Source organism: Gopherus evgoodei, chromosome 3 (assembly GCF_007399415.2).
Source record: "Gopherus evgoodei ecotype Sinaloan lineage chromosome 3, rGopEvg1_v1.p, whole genome shotgun sequence".
NCBI lineage: Eukaryota > Metazoa > Chordata > Testudines > Testudinidae > Gopherus > Gopherus evgoodei.
Genome location: NC_044324.1, coordinates 1757742 through 1777652, shown reverse-complemented (window position 1 = coordinate 1777652; position 19911 = coordinate 1757742). Strand labels below are relative to the sequence as shown.

The 19911-nt window shown below is 55.7% G+C and overlaps 1 protein-coding gene across 3 annotated transcripts in view; it reads right to left on the bottom strand.

Moving 5' to 3' along the window:
* Nucleotides 1-15432, bottom strand: part of MAP3K12 (mitogen-activated protein kinase kinase kinase 12) — an 82601-nt gene extending 67169 nt beyond the window's left edge. For all 3 annotated transcript variants that reach the window (XM_030554445.1, XM_030554444.1, XM_030554446.1), the window contains exon 1: nt 15356-15432. The gene's annotated coding sequence lies outside the window, so the exon portion shown is untranslated. The remainder of the gene's footprint in view (nt 1-15355) is intronic.
* Between the last annotated feature and the right edge of the window lie 4479 nt (nt 15433-19911).

Genomic DNA, 19911 nt, shown 5'->3' with positions numbered 1-19911 from the left:
GGGGCAGAGTGAGAGCACCCGGCTTCATCAGTGTTACTGAGCATGCTCAGTACAAGTCAAGCAGCAAATCTGCGGGGGATGACACATGACCCTACCTGTCCCCCTGTGCATCGCCTCTGACACTGTGCTAGGCGCTGTACATACATGTGCTGAAAACAGTCCTGGTCCCAATGAACATTCTCTCTGCTGTTTAGAGGGTATGCTTTCTACAGATAAGGAAACTGAGGCATAGAGCTGTGACTTGCCCAAAGGCCGGGGAGTTGGTGGGAGAGCCAACAATTGAAGCCAGCTCTCCTGCAAGCTGATCTGGCACCACCTTTCCTCTCTAGGGGTTGCCTAATTAAAAAAAAACACCTAATTAATGACCCAGGTGTGCACGGATTTCACATGGACGCTGAAAGGCAGGGCCGGTAAACAGCAGGGTTTTGAACAGGCCTCTATTGTATCTCTACTAGAAGTGACCCTCTGCAGCCCCTCAGCTGATTTTGGGGTGGGGGGGAAGGGTAGCTGCCTGCCCCCTGGAGGAGGAGTCTGGCGCTCTGCACTGCCACAAGGTGCTCAGAGACACCAACCGCAGTCCACAGGAGAGGTACGGCTTGAATTCACAGGCTCCTCACCCCTTAGGTCAGAGGGTATTTAGATGGCTTTTGGGGAAAGGTCACCTGAGTTGGTGGCACAGCCAAGTAGCAGACCTGCTTCAGCTGGCCTGTGGACCAGGGATTCTCAACCTTTGTCTTTCTGAGGCCCCCTAACACGCTTTAAAAACGCCATGGCCCAACCACACCACAACTGTCTTTGTGCATATACTTAACGTCTGGATGGCGGGGCGCTGGGCAGTGGGGCTTTGGTTTTCTGCCCTGGGCCCCAGGGAGTCTAATGCTGATCCTGCTTGGTGGACCCTCTGAAATCTCCTCACAGCCCCCCAGGGGGCCTCAGACCCCAGGTTGAGAACTGCTGCTGTAGACTGTCCCGCAAAAGGCACTGCCTCGGGGAGCCCTGCCCCTGCTTAACTCCTGGCAGTGCATTAGAAAGTTGCTGCTGAAGGGCACATTCTCCCCAGACCCTTCTGCACATCTGTGGGGCCAGATCCTGCCCTTGGTGGAGCCACCCAGGTGAAACCGAGCGCAGAGCCAGCCACGGTATGTCTCACCCCCATTGTTACGATCTATAATTTATCATCTGTTCTGCTATATAATTCTCCCACCGTGTGATTAAATCCGCAGAGCGTTTTTAAATGCCTTTGAAGAAGGGTTGGCCTGTGAAATTAATTGCTTTCTTATTATGTTGATAGGGTCCCTTTATGCTCATGCAAATACTGATGAAACTCAGACACTTCTGGGAAGCCCGGGCCGCATTATTGGAATGCTAGATCCCTTGAGCACTACAACTTGGCCTCCCCCTAGCGGCTGAAGTAGCATCAAAGCCAGGAGAAGGTGCACTGCTCCTACCCTCCGGCGATGATCCAGGCTCACGCATGCAGTCAGGATTTATTGAACACAAGCGTCCCTGGTAGCTACCTACTGGAATCATCACAATAAAAAGTTCTTGGACAATAAAAGCTGGTGATTTCAACAGCAACGGGAAAACATGAGGCGATTGCGGGAAGTTCAAAGGGAGGGAGATTGCTGAGCAGCTGGAGGGCTGAGTTGTAGGGTGGCTTTTTCACATGTTTGTTGACCCCCCTCCCCAAAGAAGTCTAGTATATTGGTGAGGCATGATTTTTCTCTTTACAAAAGCTGTGTGACTTTTCCCCAGCAAATCATGTTCATCTAGGCCTCTGATAATTCTGTCCTTTAATAAAGTTTACCAATCGCCTGCTACCGAAGTTAGGCTTACCAGCATGGACAGCGGATGAACTGCTGGCTCAGGCAGGCTAGCCCCCCAACCCCACTGCTTTTGCCCAAGGCCCTGCTCCTTCCGTGCTCAGATCCCCCCACACACACCGTGGCTGCTGGTCCCTGCCCCAGTCTCCCCCTGGCTCCAGCCTCCCCAGCCCCAGAGTGCCGGATGGCTGGGCAGTGCAGCTCCAGTCTCCCCAGCCCTGGAGCACCAGCTGGGGCCATGATGGCACAGGGGAAGAGCCACCTGCCAAGCAGGAGGGGGACTGTGGGCAGAGTGTGGGCAGAGCTACACTTGGCTGTTTAAGGAGGGTCAGCCTCCCCCAGCCTATGATACCTGCCGCCCATGCTTACCGGCCTGTAATTGCCAGGATTGCCTCTGGAGCCTTTTTTAAAGATCAGCATCACATCCTCTGTCCTTCAGTTGGCTAGTACAGTGGCTGTTTTAGGTGAAAAGTTACATACCACAGTTACCAGCTCTGCAATTTCACATTTGAGTTCCTTCAGAACTCTTGGGTGAATCCCATCTGGTCCTGGTGACTTATTACTGTTTAATTTAGCAATTTGTTCCAAAACCTCCTCTACTGACACCTCAATCTGGGACAGTTCCTCAGGCCCGTCACCCAAAAAGAATGGCTCAGACGTGGGAATCTCCCTCACATCCCCTGCAGTGAAGACCGACACAAAGAGTTCATTTAACTTCTCCATAATGGCCTTGTCTTCCTGGAGCACTCCTTTAGAAAACCCGCCTTATAGTGATAGACCCAAGGAGCTCAACCTATTTAACTCAACAAAGAGAAGGTTAATTGATCCCAGTTGATAAGCACCTACATGAGGCACACGACCTAATGGCTGGAGGTTGAAGCTAGACAAATTCAGACTAGAAATAAGGTGCATGTTTTTAACAGTGAGGGTAATTAACTATTGGAACAACTTCCCCGGGGTTGTGGTGGAGTTTCCATCACCGGCAATTTTTAAATCAAGATCGGCTGTTTTTTCTGGAATATCTGCTCTGGTACAAACCGGAGTTCATTCAGTGACGTCCCATGGCCTGCATTACACAGGAGGTCAGACCAGATGATCAGTGAGGCCCATCTGACCTTTGAATCTATGAAGGTCACACCGGAGATCAGTGACAGAGGCCGGGAATTGAACTCCTGTCTTTCAAGTCCAAAATTAGCACCCTGACCACTTCCTCTCTAATGTCTACCAGCATGGTGAGGGATAATTAAATGTGTAATTCAGAAACACCACTGGTCAGGAGGGCACCGTGCTTAAAGGTGCCAAGCTGAGATGGTGGCACCATCGCCCACTCTCATGATTTTATCTTGAGTCTTGTGATATTCGGTCATTTCCCTCAAGTCCCTGCACCTGGAGTCATGGCATGGTGGCAGAACATAGGAATGGCCATAGTGGGTCAGACCAAAGGTCAACTAGCCCAGTATCCTGTCTTCAGACAGCGGCCAGTGCCAGGTGCTTCAGAGGAAAAGAATCTGAGGTTTCCTGCAGACGTGACCCTTTAGGGCTCAGAAGCCCAATAAAAAAGAACCCAACATTGATGATTATTTTGATCTCAGGATTTTTAAGCCAAGCCTGTGATTTCGGAGAGGCCTGAGCCACAATTTCTGAGCCCTTGTGCCTACCAATGCTGCACTCCTGGGGCGGACGGACAATTCCAAATTGTGTGTGTGTGTGTGTGGAGTGATTCTCAGTGGCAGCATCCAGGTGCTGAGCTCTGTGGAGAACCTAGTCTCTCACACCTTATCTGCACTGGGATGTTAGCCCGAAGAGCAAACCGGATGCCTAGGCACTGGCATACGTACACCATAGCCTGGTGCGGCGCATCTTGTCCCAGGGTCCAACTCGGCTAAAATGCTGCTTGGCATTTCAGGGCAGCAGCAAAGACTCCTTCCAGGAACAGACCAGTATCTAGGGCCCTCCGCTTCATCTGCCAGCCAGCGGAAACTGAGATCCACCAAACTCGTCTCACGGATGGATCCACCTTAGAAGGGAAGGTCCTCCAGGACGGCCGACCTCAGCGGGACTCAAGCTAACTGACCCACCAGTGACACCCCTGGAGCTCACGCCAGATTCAGTTTCCTAGTAAGTGTGGACATAACTCCCCCCCCCCCCCACGCCCGGTGAGTGTTAGCAAGCCCCCTCTGTGCCCGCCCCATGGTGGTCATGAGGTGGTACAGCCCTGATCACGGCAGGGCCGCCCAGAGGATTCAGGGGGCCTGGGGCAAAGCGGGGGTGCTGTGGAGCTTGTACCGGTGGTCTGGGTCTTTGGCGGCAGGGGGCCCTTCAGTCACTCCGCGTCTTTGGCAGCACTGAAGGGTCCCCCACCGCCGACATGCCGCCAAAGACCCGGACCACCACCGGGCCAGGGCTACTTGACAACCCCCCCGGGCAGCCCTGGCTCACAGAGCTTCAGCTCAGACCAGGGCATCTTACAATTCTTGGCTCTGCAGGTCCCTGATTCGATCCCTAGTTGGTGGCCACAATGCTTATTTGAGTTCTTGATGCAACACGCAAGCACCACTGGGTAAGATCCTAAGGGTGCATACGCCACCTTAATTCAGCTCCCCCCTGCCTCTGCCCTGTGCATTCAACCGCATGATCACCTGCTATTTTTCCCACAGGACCCTGTGCCTCATTACGTGAGCGCCAGCCATCCTGTGCCCTGACTGAGCAGCTCTGCGATATTTCTTTTCATCCCGTTCATTCAGCGTGTGACCTCACACACACCATCCAACCCCTGCAAGTCAGGACTCCTGGGTTCGAGCCCTGGCTCTGGAATGGTAGTAAGGCCAAGTGGTTAGAGCAGTGGCGCCCAAACATTAACAACCTGTGAACCCCTTTCACTAAAATGTCAGGTCTCATGAACCCCCTCCTAAAAATGAATATTTCCAGTCAAAGCATGCAAGTGACTTGGGAGCGTCAGTCCGGGCGATTTTGAAAAGTGGGTCCATTCCCCTTCGTTTTAGAGATGGGAGGTGGAAGCAGACGGTCAGGCCAATATTTGCACACGCGACCACTGATGTCGTGTTAAAACAAAGAACAAGAAAACAGGCGAAAAAACGAAATGAAAACTTTGCCGTGTGCACCCATGAGACCCATCCAAGTGGGTCATCGGCCGGGCCAGGCCCCGTGACCTTGGAAGCTACCCCACAGGAACAACTGCTAGCATGGATACGCTGTTACTTGCTAGTGTGCTTGGCAGAGTGCATCCAACTATTTGCTAGATAGCATAGGCTGCTGGGACTTGGGGTTCTGCTCCTGGCTTGGGGCACATGGTCTAGGGATTAGAGTCATAATACCCCCAGCTTGCTCTTCTGTAGCACTTTCCATCCACAGATCTCCAAGCACTTTACAAGGGAGGTCAGGATCATTACGGTGGTGACGACCGATAGCACAGCCAGGGCCGTAATTCTGGCACGTCCACTCTGAAAGGCAATGGGGCTGAGACCACCCATGGCCACCTTAAGGAGCTGAGATTTGAATTCCTGACTCTCAGAAAGGGGCACCTTCCCCTAGGCTCAAAAACATTTCAATAGGGGAGGACCGTCTCATGTATACTTTTCCATCTCAGGGCTTGTAAAAGTAAGGTCCTGCTTTACAGCTCTACCTGACCCTGCCGTGAGAATGTCAGGATTGGGGAGGGGGAGTGGGGGCTGACCCTATTGGGTAAGCTCCCCTCCCCGATCACCCCTCACCTCCCGCCTCTCCACGATCATGTGACATTCCCGTGGCACATACAGCCAATTTCTTACCTGGCAAACTAACACCAGGGAAGTCTCGCTGTGTTTTCAGCTATTGCTCACCGGGATTGTGCAGCTGGGAACGAACAGACCCAGAAAGCAGCCCTCCAGGGACCAGCAAGTGCCTCCCGCCCCCAGCTGGGCAACCCCTGCCACAAAGCACAGTACTTCCAGATCAGCTGGAAACAACAGCAGGAAGGCGAGCGGCATAGGTTGGCGATTGAAACGGGAGCATACAGGATGCACACATGAGGAGGGGGTCTCTTCTAGGCAGTATCAGCTAGTGGGTACAGCACCGAAGTGGGACTGAGACCTAGGCAGTATTCCTGGCTCTGCCTCTGGGTGACCGTGGGCAAGTCACTGCCCCCCTCTGTGCCTCAGTTTCCTCATCTGTAAAATGGGGATCATGATGCCAATTGTGAAGCACTGTGAGATCTGCTGGTGGAAAGGGCTAAATCAGAGCCAGAGATTGTTGCCATGATCCTAGCAGCGAAGAGGAGAGTTCATCGGGGGGACCCAAGCAGGGATCCTGGCAAAGGGGAGGTGGTTTAAATGGACAGTGCAGGTCCAATGGGTCAGGGAGCAGGTTTGATAGCAGAAGAGCTGGGGCTAGAAAATGGTGACTCTGAGGCAATCAGGGAAAGTTTTCAGCAGCCGGGGTGTGTGTGTGTGTCAGAATTTACTCCAGGCAAAGTCCCAGCCTAGTTAACAGCTCCTTGGGGCAGAGACCATCTTTTGTACTGGGTTTGTACAGCACCTAGCACAATGTGGTCACAGTCTGTGACTGGAGCTCCGAAGTGCTGCAGATCATAGAAACCAAGAGACAGTGACTGAGCCACTGTCACACACTGAGTCTGTTGCAGAGCTGGGCTAGATCCCAGGCCTTGCTCTAACCACTCCACCCCACTGCCTTCCCAGAACCAGGGGGTCCTGACTTCCGACCCTCACACTCTAACCCTCCCCCTCATCATGCCAAGATTAGAACCCACAAGTCCTTGCTGTAACTGCTAGACCCTCACCCCTCCCCTCATCTCCCACAGCTGGGATGAGAACCCAGGTGTCCTGGCTCCCAACAGCCTCAAAGTCACTCCTCCTGCAGCACTGCTAGGGTGACCAGATGTCCTGATTTTATAGGGATAGTCTCGATTTTTGGGTCTTTTTCTTATATAGGCTCCTATAACCCCCCACCCACTGTCCTGATTTTTCACACTTGCTGGCTGGTCACCCTAAGCCCTGCAGAGCCCGCCAGCGGGGAGAGTGAAGAGCAGCAGAAGGGACCAGCCGTGCAGAGAAGCCAGGGTTTCATAACCATCCCCGCTCCCTCCACAGGCTCCTGGGAGCTCCCCTCCCCCGCCATAATGGACACTAATGGATTCACATTAGACTGCGCAGCCCTGTCGAGTCTCTGTCGGCGCGTGCATCTCTGCCCCCCACTCAGCCCGGCCATTTCTCTGCCCCCCACCCAGCAATCAGTCAACAGAGGGATGGGGATAGAGAAAGCAGGTTGAGATGCAGCCTGTTCCCCCTCCCCCACCTCTGCCTCAGGCCTCATTAGCTGGGCCCAGATTGCACAGATGGGCAGCAGGGACCCCCACCAGCTGGCAGCTGCCAGGCCTGCCTCTCAGCTAGGGGGAAGGTGGAGCAGCATCCCAACCACTCCCGCCTGTGTCCTGAGAGCACCCTTAAAGGGACCCTGGCCGTGCAGATTCTTGGGAGTAGGCTGGGATGACCACGCTGCAGCAGAGCCCCCATACACCCCAGCTTCCACAAACCAGGGACAATGCTGACCCCAAGCCCCCAAAGTGCTGAGACTCAGTGTCCCCACAACAAACCTTGCTCCCGCTCCTCCCCTCCCTCAACTGAACCTCCCCGTGTCCTGTGAGCATCACCAGATTTCCCTCCCCTCTCCCACCCCCCCCACACTCTGCCGCCAGCCTCCCTGCAGAGATCTGCTCCCATGTCCATGCCAAGAACCAGTCCTTGCATGCACCAGTTCCTGGCCTCAGCTGCTATCGACTGAGCTCAGAAACAGGGTTAGCTCTGCAGTGGGGTGGGATGGCGGGGGGGGGGGTCCTCTCCTCAGCCCAGTTTTACCCCTTCGGTTGGAACAATGGGATCTCTGGAAGGAAAAGATCTGTTGTGATCAGGGCTGCTCAGGCCCCCAGCAAGGTTGGAACCCAGGAATCTTAGCCGCGAAAACAGCTGCTACTTGAGCTAAAGAGCAACTGCTGTTCCAGCTCCCTTGGCCTCTTCTGCACAGCGGCCACTAGAGAGGGACAACGATGAGAACTGGACAGACCCCGCCCGGTCAGAAAACACCAATTCATCGAAAGTGCAACTTTTTGCTGAAATGTGGGGGTTTCGACTTGCCTTGGGAAGGTTCCTCAGGCCCAGAGAATGCACACGGCTGGACTATATCCCACAGCCTGCTAGTCGGGCACTACCATAGGATACAGAAGACATGGGGTCAAGGCCCTGAGCTCCAGATCAGGCAATACTGGGATTTGAACCCAGGCCTTTTACATCCCAGATGAGTGCCCCACCCACTGGCTCCATCCAGGGGAGCGTGAGGGGAACGAGACTGGGAATCAATAGATTTTTAAGACAAGAACAGACCGTTACAAACATCTAGTCTGCCCTCCTGTAACACTTTTCATTCTCGCTTAATCTATCTAAGGTACTTGTCTGCTCCCGTTACCACAGTGTTTGAACACCTTACACCCTTTAACGTATTTATTCCCACAACCCCTGAGAGGCAGGGCTGTTATCCCCATTGTAAAGAGGGGAAACTGAGGCACAGAGAGGCTCAGGTCCTCAAGGGCATTTTGGCACCTAACTGCCATGGTCTTAATATCGTTCAGGTGACTTGCACAAACAGAGGATGTGGGATGCCATTTGCAGTGAGAGGCCCCAGGGGAGGGGAGAGGAGAGAAGGGGGCTATCGGCTCCTGTCCCCAGCAGGTGATAGAGCTGGGGGGCGAGGAGGGGTTGTAGAATGACCCCACCCATCCCCTGCTGCTGGTGTGGCTCCATGCTCCGGCCCCATTGGCTCTCATCATAGCATGCAGGCGGGCCAGTCCCTCCCTTCCTGATGCCCAGTGACGCTCCACCCTCTTCCTGGCCCTGGTGTTCCCGGATCGCCTGCCCCAGGCTGGGCTGCGGCAGGCCAAAATGTGGTCAGGCCACGCCCCGGGTGGCCCCCAGCTCCGCAGCCTATGTGCCCAGGGTCACGCAGGAAAGTCTACAGAAGAACTGAGCTTTCTCACATCCCAGGCCAGAGCCCTAATCACTGGGCAGGGCCGCCCAGAAGGGGGGGCAAGTGGGGCAATTTGCCCAGGCCCCGGACCCTGCGAGGCCCCCACAAGAATATAATATTCTGTAGTTTTGCAACTTTTTTTTATGGAAGTTGCCCCTGAAATTGCTTTGCCCCAGGCCTCCAGGAATCCTCTGGGCAGCTCCGCCACTGGGTCATCTTTCCTCTCCCAGAGCTTGCTCCCTCACTAGTCTGCCCTCTCCCCCCGCACAGCACCTCCCCACCACCCCCAGCCTGAGGGGGATGTCCCAATCATAGTGTATCAGAACAGCATCAAACCAGCCCAGATTTAAAGGCAAATTGTGTGGGCAATTTACAAGCACAGGCATGGTCAATGTTTTTGAAAGCTTTCCCAAGGGAAGGGAGTGTGGTCTAGGGGTTAGCTCAGAAGTTGGGAAGCCAGGACTCCTGGATTCTACTCCTGGCTTTGGGGAGGGAGAGAGTCATCTAGTGGTTAGATCAGGGGTCTGGGAAGCCAGGATTCCTGGCTCTAGGAAGACAGTGTGGTCCAGGGGATAGAGAAGGGCAAAGGAAGTCAGGACACCTGGGTTCTATTCCCTGCTCTGCCACTGACTCACTGTACAGCTTTGGGCAAGTCATGTCCTGCTCCGTGCCTCAGTTTCCCCTTCTGTAAAATGCGGATGATAAAACTTACCCACCCTTCACAGGTAGGGGTTGTAAATGGCGCAAGCCCATGTCCTGTGACAAAGACACAATCCCACAGCTGCCTAAAGCTTGCTGTGTAATCCCCATGGGCAGTGTTGCCTAATGGATAGAGCACTGGCCTGTGATTCAGGACTCCTGGGCTCTATTCCTGGCTCTTAGACAAGGCTCTGGGCCTCAGTTTTCCCTCTCACTCTGCCTATTTAGACAGCACTCTCTGGGGCAGGGACTGTGTCTGTGCAATGTCAGGCATGGTGGGCCACCATCTGAGCGAAGGCCACTAGGCATAACTGTGATACTATTTCACCCATGCCAACACCACGAAGCATCCCCAGTGAGCCCTCTCCTGCCTTCGGGCTCATGTCCCTCAGATGCTCGTAGAAACAAATCCCCTCCCGACCTCGCACGACTGTAACTACCACAGAGCCGCACTGGCCCTGCTCATTCCATGGGGTGATGTTTGAAATACACAAGGGGATGGACTCCAGCTCCCAGGCCCACACGCCAGCCTACAGCTGCAGGGCCAGCCATAGCACAGCAGGGACAGAGACATCAGCACACAGTCTGCCCCCCCGTGTCGAGAAGCTGGGGCTTGAGTTACGCTGCCCCACTCCAGCGCCATCCAGGATCTCAAAGTGTTTTGCAAACAAACTTCCATCCAGCATAGCAACCCCCTTGGAAGTCAAGAATTACAGCAGCCGAGGTTTGTCCAGCACTGTCACCTCCACAGCACTCTGCCAATGCAGTTCGTTCCTCACTCCCAGTCCCCTCTGCTACCTCAGCCCTGGGACCCCCACAGCTCAGCCAACACATTTCGCCCCAACCCTCAGCTATTCCAGTCCTACTCTTCCCATCCACGCACACTCAAAGCAATGCTAATGTCCTGCAACCCTAACCCTTACCTATGCAGCCCGCAATCCACTGCATGGTGTAAGATCGATGTGCCTGCCCTGTTTCTGTTGCCCTCTAGTGGCAGGTCTAATTATAGTAGCTCTTAGTGCTACAGGAAGTGCCTTTGGGACTACACTACCCAGAATTCCTTTTAGGATGGAGTGGGCGTGTCTGGCTTCAGAGAATGAGATATAAAGCCTGATGGCACAGGGAACCTGGACTTCCCTCCTGAAGGCACAAACCCCAGAGCAAAGATCTGCTGCAAGCTGCAGCCCTGGGCCTGTGCTGGAGTCCTTGCAATCTGGGAAAAGACCACGCGACATATTTAATCCCCCTGCCCCATGGTGGGTGCAGGGAAATCACAGTGAAGGTCTGGGTGGCAGATCTATTTTAATGACATCTCATCCCCAAACTTCTCCTAGTGCTTGGAGCAGGGGACTTGCAATCAGGACTCTTGGGTTCCATTGCCATCTCTGCTCCCGTTCAGCACGTGATCTCAACACGCCTCTTCCCCCTTCCCAGCCCCCACTGTCCCTTCCCCCATGAAATGGGGACACTAATACTTTCTGAGGCAGACTAGCATCTGCCCCATGCCACTTAGGGAGACAGACCCCCCCCCCCAAAAAAGGGTCACTTTTCTGCCCATCACTGCAACACGCACCCTGGGCTCCCCCAGTGCTAGGGGGACCTCTTGGGGAGAAGTTCTCTCTAGAAGCGCAATCAGGTTTGGGAGCCTGCAACATCCAGGCAATGGGGCACATGGCAGCGTGACCCCCTCAGCTGCCATGGACCCCACCCCATACCGGTGGTAGCCCTGAAAACTGAATGGATGGAAGGGGAAGAAATGGATCCAGCCGTGTGGAAATAGTCCCCTGAGGCTCAGAAAGGGACCTCCCCACTCTCCTCTCCGAGGGGCCACAGCCTTTTGGGAAGGCTTTTCTCCGCCCTCTAAAGCGTTGCGATTGGCAACTGCCAGAGGCAGGAAATCAGAACTGAGAGGGAACTGAACTGGCCCAGCATGGCAGGACCTGGGATAGAAGTTGGATGGTCACTGGGCTGATCCAGGGAGGTAGGGATCCTGGCCTAGATGGGCCCGGGGGGCTGATCCATAGTGGTAAGACCCTGGTTCCACCATCTCCTCCACCTGCAACAAGACGGGACAGGCTCCCACCTGTCATTGCTCACAGGGATTCCTTGTCTCTCCAAGCAGGGATGCACCTGCATCTCTCCAAGCAGGGACTGTTCTCCCTGCTCACGACCCACCTGTCTGGGACACGGTCCTGGAGCTGAGGCCTCAGATCGCCACCTCCAGCACCGCCTTCTATGTCAGCTGGGACCTGGCCAGGTCCTGGCGTCCACTGTCCCCACAGAGCAGGAGGCTGGAGTGGTGGCGTGCAGTGCCCCCTGCTGGACTCTGTCAGGGGCTGCAGCCTTTTCCCCCCAGCTTGCAAAGGGACACCAAGGTTAGTGATCCCACTGGGATAGCTCATTCCCAAGAGATGGCTCTGCCCCACTCCACTCCTGGAGAATGCTCTCAGGGACATCCCCTGGCCTGGACCCCTCCTGGTGCAGCTACAGCGGCTTTCCCCTGGAATGAACTGGACTCCATATGTCAGAACTGAGCAGCAAATCCAAATGCTGGCAAAGGCTCTGGGAAAGGGATCCAGAGCCTTCCCCCCCCATCCCCACTCTCCCCGCACCCCGCTGGACTCAACAGGATTCACCTCCAGCCCGCCGGTTCAAATCGAGCTCTGCTTCAATGGCTGGCAGCTCCCTTCATGAAATGAGCTGGTGGGTTCTCAGACCAGCTCCCAGCACAGTCCCATCCCAAAGCACGCAGCCCTCCTGGAATGGATTGAACCCCTCCTGTTGGCAGCCTCATCCAACAAGCCAAGCTTCACAGGGGCTTCAGAGACCACCCCTCTTGCCTTCAGTTCAGGGCTGACGTGTATGGGGGGGGTCACTTGTCCCTCCCCACTGCTCCCCACCCTCCTGCCCTAGGCCTGTCCAGAGGCCTCTGGGCCTGTCAAGCCAATACAGAAAGCGACGGGGAGCAGCCGCAACCACCCATGTAATGAGGAGGATGTTCTCAGCAGGTCGGGGAGTCCTCTCCAGCAAAATGGGACAGAAGCCGGGGGAAGGAGGGGACTAGGACACATCACCTCCCTTCCCTCCCCCCAGCTCTGGTTCCTTCCCAGCATCCCCAGGAGCTGGAGGAGGGAGCCCAGGGCAGCAGTGATTCTGTCTGAAGGAACATCCCCCCAGGTGACAGCTACAGGTGGGCGAGGTAGGTATCCCCCCAGTGGGGATACTGCCACCCTGACATCATTTCTTCACCCCTAGGTGCCAGGCAGCAGCAGATCCAGAGCGGGATGAATGGAGAGGGGCCAGGTTTAAAATAAGGGAAAGTCCACAGCTTTTCCTCCCCGGCTTGAGGGGACAGCTCCCCCTTCTCCTTGGCAGCGGCACTGAGAGCGCCCCCTGCTGTCTCACACTGGATAGAGTCATTTCTGGACATGGCTGCTTTGCCCCACTGGGGTCGGGGAGCCCAGTCCCCATCTTTCAGATGGATGGAGCAGAGTCCTACCCCCTCCCGCAGCAGGCTTCCCTCTCTTTCAGCTCCCAGCTCCAACCCCCGGTGCCACCTGGCTCTCTGCATGCTGGCATCCTTTAGGACATCCACCCAACCAGCACTGCCCCAGGGCAAGGAGGGAGACCTGGGTCCGCAGAGGCGGCCAGCGCAGCAGCTCCTACAGGGATTGCGTACCCAGCACAGATGGGCATGCGGCGAGGACCAGAGCGGGCACAAACATGTACCGAGGCTGCCAGCATCCACAGCCATATTGGCCTTTCAATCTCTCTCCCCCACATCCTGGTCTCCATGCTGCTAACAGAACATTGGCACCTGGGGGAAGGGGAACATCTCACCAAAGGATCCAGCCGGGGAAGAGGGAATGGAGAACTACCCCCCAAAGATCTGCACCAGCAGCTTGCAACACAACTCATCTCTGCCTCCCTCCCCCGGGAAATCAGGGGAAATAACTCTGATTGCATCCCCATCCCCTCCCACCAGCTGCCATTTGAGCATGTCCAGGGCCCTCTCCCACCCCCACCCCCAAAACAACCTGCCCAGGGTGGTGGGGGTGAACCCTCCCCCAGCAGTGACTGGAGCACACAGAAGGGGAAATGCAACCACTCTGCTGCTCGCACACACAAACCAGCCCTGGTACCAGGGGCCAGGCCTGGGGCTGGGGGGAGTCAGCTCTGCTCCCTGCATCCCTTCCCTGTGGAGGGGAGGGGGAACCTCAGGCTGTAGCTCAGCCCAGCAGCAATTGGAGCATGCACAGGACAAGCCAAGAGACCTCCCCTCTCCACATACACATCCCCAGCACTGGATCCCGCCCTCCATCCCTGCCCCCCTCCTCCTCCACCTCCAGCACTGGGTCCCCCCCTCCATCCCCAGCACTGGGTCTTCTCCTCCTCCTCCGTCCCCAGCACTGGGTCCCCCCCATCCATCCCCAGCACTGGATCCCCTCCTCCTCCTCCATCCCCAGCACTAGGTCCCCTCCTCCTCCTCCATCCCTAGCACTGGGTCCCCTCCTCCATTCCTGCCTCCCATCCTCCTCCATCCCCAGCACAGGATCCCCTACTCTGACCCTGCCTCCCATCCTCCTCCATCCCCAGCACGGGGTCCTCCCCTCCATCCCTGCCCCCTTCTCCTCCAGCACTAGGTCCCCTCTTCCATCCCTGGCCCACTCCTCCTCCTCCTCCTCCACCCCCAGCACTGTGTCCCCTCTTCCATCCCTGCCCCCGTCCACCCCCAGCACTGGGTCCTCTCCTCCACCCCTACCCCCCCCTCCTCCTCCTCCTCCATCCCCAGCACTGGGTCCTCTCCTCCATCCCTGCCCCCCTCCCTCCTCCTCTAGCACTGGGTTCCCTCTTCCATCCCTACCCCCACTCCTCCATCCCCAGCACTGGGTCCCCTCCTCCATCCCTACCCCCACTCCTTCTCCATCCCCAGCACTGGGTCCCCTCTTCCATCCCTACCCCCACTCCTTCTCCATCCCCAGCACTGGGTCCCCTCCTCCATCCCTACCCCCTCCTCCATCCCCAGCACTGGGTCCTCTCCTCCATCCCTGCCCCCCCCCCCGCTCCTCCTCCTCCATCCCCAGCACTGGGTCCCCTCTTCCATCCCTGCCCCCCCTCCATCCCCAGCACTGGGTCCCCTCTTCCATCCCTGCCCCCCCTCCGCCCCCAGCACTGGGTCCCCTCTTCCATCCCTGCCCCCACTCCTCCTCCATCCCCAGCACTGGGTCCCCTCCTCCATCCCTACCCCCACTCCTCCTCCTCCATCCCCAGCACTGGGTCCCCTCCTCCATCCCTACCCCCACTCCTCCTCCATCCCCAGCACTGGGTCCCCTCCTCCATCCCTACCCCTACTCCTCCTCCATCCCCAGCACTGGGTCCCCTCCTCCATCCCTGCCCCCCTCCCGCTCCTCCTCCTCCATCCCCAGCACTGGGTCCCCTCCTCCATCCCTACCCCCACTCCTCCTCCTCCATCCCCAGCATTGGGTCCCCTCCTCCATCCCTACCCCCACTCCTCCTCCTCCATCCCCAGCATTGGGTCCCCTCCTCCATCCCTACCCCCACTCCTCCTCCATCCCCAACACTGGGTCCCCTCCTCCATCCCTACCCCCACTCCTCCTCCATCCCCAGCACTGGGTCCCCTCCTCCATCCCTACCCCCACTCCTTCTCCATCCCCAGCACTGGGTCCCCTCCTCCATCCCTACCCCCACTCCTCCTCCATCCCCAGCACTGGGTCCCCTCCTCCATCCCTGCCCCCCATCCTCCTCCATCCCCTGCCCCCACTGCCGGCCCACCCCCTCACCTCTCTCAGTCCTGATGGGGGGAGGGTCCCTCCTGGATTTTTCCTTCCACCCCGAAAATCCGGCAGCAGCAACAAAGCGGCCGGGCTGGGCCGGGCTCCCCGAGCCGGCTCCTGGCCAGGCCGGTGCCCAGCTGGCTAATTGCAGCGCGCCGAGGCCAGCGGCAGCAGCATCCCCAGCGCGCTCCGTGCCAGCCCCGGCCGGGCTCTGCCTCCGGCCCCGCCCCGCCGGCACCCCGGGGACAGACACGCCCTGAGCGGGGGCCGGGGAGCTGCGGGGCAGGGAGAGCGAGCGAGCGAGCGCCGGCCTCTTAAAGGCGAACGGAGCCTCTCGCCAAGGGACGGGCTGGCTCTGCCCTCCCCGCTTATTGTTCAGTCTCCCCCCCCCCAGCCCTTCCGCCCCCCAGCCAGCCACCTCCCCAGCTAGTCACCGCGCCCCTCTGGCCGGCCAGCTAGCCAACCCCACCCCCCCCCCCCGGCCGGCCAGCCAGCCAGCCAGCCAGCCACTCCCCAGCTAGACACCCCACCCCCCGGCCAGCCAGCCACTCCCCAGCTAGACACCCCACCCCCCGGCCAGCCAGCCACCCCCATGCAGAGCTAGTCACTCCCGGGCACCCCGCAGCCAACTAGCCAACCACCCCCCCAGCTAGCCACTCACCACCCCAGCTAGCCATCCTCCCAGCCAGCCACTCTGGCTAGCCAACCACCCCCACCAGCTAGCCACCCTCCAGCCAGCCAACCACCTGTTGTACCATGGGTACTGTGCTAGCCACCCCCATGCAAAGCTAGTCACCCTGCCCCACCAGCTAGACAGCCACCACCATCCCAGCCAGCCAGCTAGCCATCCCACCCTGCTGACTAGCCAGTCACCCCCTCCCTCCCACACCAGCCAGCCACCCTGCCAGCTAGCCAGCCTGTCCTGCCCTGCCAGCCAGCCAGCCACCCTGCCCTGCCAGCTAGACACCCTGCCACCCAGCCAGCCACCCCACCAGCTAGCCAGCCACTCCTATGCAGAGCCAGCCACCCATCCCCATGTATATCTATCTAGCCATCCACCTACACAGCTAGCTAGCCAGCCAGCCAGCCAGCCTTCCATCCTGCACCCAGCCAGCTAGCCATTCCCATACAAAGCTAGCTAGCTATCCCCATGTACATTTGTCTCTCCATCCATCCCCAAACACAGCCACATAGCTATCTGTCCGTTCATCCATTCCCGTATACAGCTAGCTAGCCATCCCCGTGTGCATACATTTATCCATCCTTCCATCCATCCCCAGACATAAGAACAGCCATACTGGGTCAAACCAATGGTCCATCTAGCCCAGCATCTGGTCTTCAAACAGTGACCGATTCCAGGTGCTTCAGAGGGAGTGAACAGAACAGGGCAATTATCAAATGATCCATCCCCTGTTGTCCACCCCCTGCTTCTGGCTGTCAGAGGTTCAGGGTCATCCAGAGCATGGGCCTGCATCCCTGGCCATCTTGGTTAATAGCCATCGATGGACCTGTCCTCCACCAACTTATCTAATTCTTTTTGAACCTAGTTTTATACTTTTAGCCTTCCTGACATCCCTTGGCAATGAGTTCCACAGGCTGTGTGTTGTGTGGAGTAGTACTTTTCATTTGTTTGAAACCTGCTGCCTATTCATTTAACTGGGCGACCCTTGGTTCTTGTGTCACGTGAAGGGGGAAATAACACTTCCCTTGTCACTTTTTCCACATCAGTCATGATTGTATAGACCTCCGTCATGCCCCCCAATCTCTTTTCTAAACTGAACATTCTCAGTCTTTTTAATCTCACCTCATTTGGAGGCTGTTCCATACCCCTAATCATGGTGGTTGCCCTTGTGTGTACATTTCCCATTTCTAACGTATATTTTGTGAGATGGGGTGACCAGGACTTCACACGGTCTTCAAGGTGTGAGCGTACTACAGGCTAATAGAGACATGATGATATTTTCTATCTATCCCTTTCCTACTGGTTCTTAACATTGTTGGCTTTTTTGACTGCTGATGCTCCTTGAACAGATGTTTTCAGAGAACGATCCACAAGGACTCCAAGATCTCTTTCTTGAGTGGGAACAGCTGGCTTAAACCCCATCATTTTAAATGGGTAGTCGGAAGGATGTTTCCCAGTGTGCATTATTTTCCATTTATCAACATGGCCAGCCATCAGCAGCTAGTCATCCCCCTACACGGTTAGCTGGCTAGCCATCCTTCCATCCATCTGCAGAAACAGCCAGTCATCCGTATACACGGCTAGCTAGTTATCCATCCCCGTATCCATCTATCCCCACACACATCCATTCCCCCAAACATCTGTCTATCATCCATCCATCTCCACACACATGAGCAATCAATCATTTTCTATCTAATCTATTGGTAGGAATAGTAAACTCCTCCCTTGCTCCACCCCCCCACCATATAGAGAGGGCAATTAACCAGTGGACCAACTTGCCCCAGAACATGGTGATTCGCCATTGCTTGGAGTCTTTAAAGCATGACTGGACAGCTTGATCTAAAAACTGCACTCTAGCTCACCCACTAGATATGGGGTAGAGGCAGGACCCTCTGGGTGAGGTTTGCTGGCCTGTGTTATGCTCTTGCTCAGCCTAGATGATCAACGTCAAAGGCAATTGGCTGGAGAAACTCCCTGCCATCAGAAATCATTGAGGCCAAGAGGCTCCTGAGTTTCCCAGAGGCGTTGGATAGATTTATAGATAGCAGGAACAGACAGACTTAGATGAGTGAATGCTGATGTGAGCAGGGATATTAAACCTCCTGATTCAGGGCTTAAACCAATCTCTAGAGACTAGGATTGGACCTGGCACGGGGGTTGGTGGTGTCATAAACATACAGCTAAGGGTAGCATAAAATCCCTCCTTTACCTGTACGGGGTTAAGAAGCTCAAACAACTTGGTTGGCACCTGACCAAAAGGACCAATAAGGGAAGAAGATCCTTTCAAATCTGTGGGGGGAGGTTTTGTTTGTGCTCTCTTTGTGTTCTCTGTCAGACAGAGAGGGACCAGGGCAGGAAAAACCATCTCCTAAAACCCTACCTGAAATAAGCATCCAAGATTACAAAAATTGTAAGTAATAGCAAGGAAATGCATTAGCTTATCTTTTATTTTAGCTTGTGAATTTTCCCTATGCTAAGAGAGAGGTTTACTCCTGTTTTTTTGTGACTTTGAAGTTTTGCCTAGAGGGGAATCCTCTGTGTTTTAAATCTTATTACTCTGTAAAATTACTTTCCATCCTGATTTTACAGAGGTGCTTCGTTTACTTTTTTCTTTATACAAAAGTTCTGCTTTTAAGAACCTGATTGGTTTTTAGTGTCCTAAAAACCCAAGGGTCTGGTCTGTGCTCACCTTGTTTACCTATTTGGTTGGTAGATTATTCTCAAGCCTCCCCAGGAAAGGGGGTGAAGGGGCATGGGGGGATATTTTGGGGAAATAGGAACTCCAAGTGGTCCTTTTCCTGAACCTTTGTCTAACTCATTTCGTGGTGGCAGCAATACCGTCCAAGGACAAGGAAGAATTTGTGCCTTGGGGAAGTTTTTAACCTAAGCTGGTAGAAATAAACTTAGGGGGATTTTATTGCGGGTCCCCACATCTGTACCTCAGAGTGGAGAGGGAACCCTGACAGGGGGCCGATTGTCCCACACCTTCCTCCACATCTGGCACTGGCCACTGCCATAGACAGGACACTGGATTGAACAACCCTCAGATCTGATCCAGTCTGGCAAGTCCTATATTTTCCTAACACAATGGTCCCTTCTGGCCTTAAAAGCTATGAATCTGCCCAGCCCTCGCTCGGGATCAGGGCCACATCTGGCTTGGTGCTGTACAGATCTAGATAAGAGGTTTTGCCAAACCTGCAGGGCTCAAACCTACTCTGTATCTGGGGATGCAATTCTAGCGAGCGCAGTATCCATGCGATGGCTGGGTGGGGCCATGGGGCTCTTGCACTGGGCCAGTTTTCTGTTCCCCCAAGTGCATATGGGGCTCCTGATGATCACTGACAAATACAGGCTCCAGCTGAGATCAGGCCCCCAGGTTGCAGTAGGGCCTAGTGGATAGATCACGGGACTGGGACTCAGGAGTGCCAGGGTTATTCCTGCCTGCTGGGTGACTGTGAGTATGTCATTTCCCTGTCTCTGTGCCTCAGTTTCCCCAGGGATAGGGATGATTATCTCCTTCATAAAGCGCTTTGAGATCTACTAATGAAAAGAGCTAGACATTATTATACTGGGCACTCCACAGAAACAGCATGAGAGACAGGCCCTGCCCTCAACAGCTCACAGCTTAAATTGACAAATGGCAGGAGGGGAAACTGAGGCACAGAGCAGGGAAGCGACTTGTCCAAGGTCAGCCAGCTGGTCAGTGGCATAGCTGAGAATAAGACCCAGGTCTCCTGACTCCCATACCCCACCTACTAGGCCACCCTCAAAAGGGCTTTTTGCGTTCCCCCTCCAGGAGAACAATGCCTTACGCCCTATGAAGGGCCCCTAGGAATCCTATGGAGTAGCCCTCCCTCTGGTCTGTGCTTGGACCCTACCC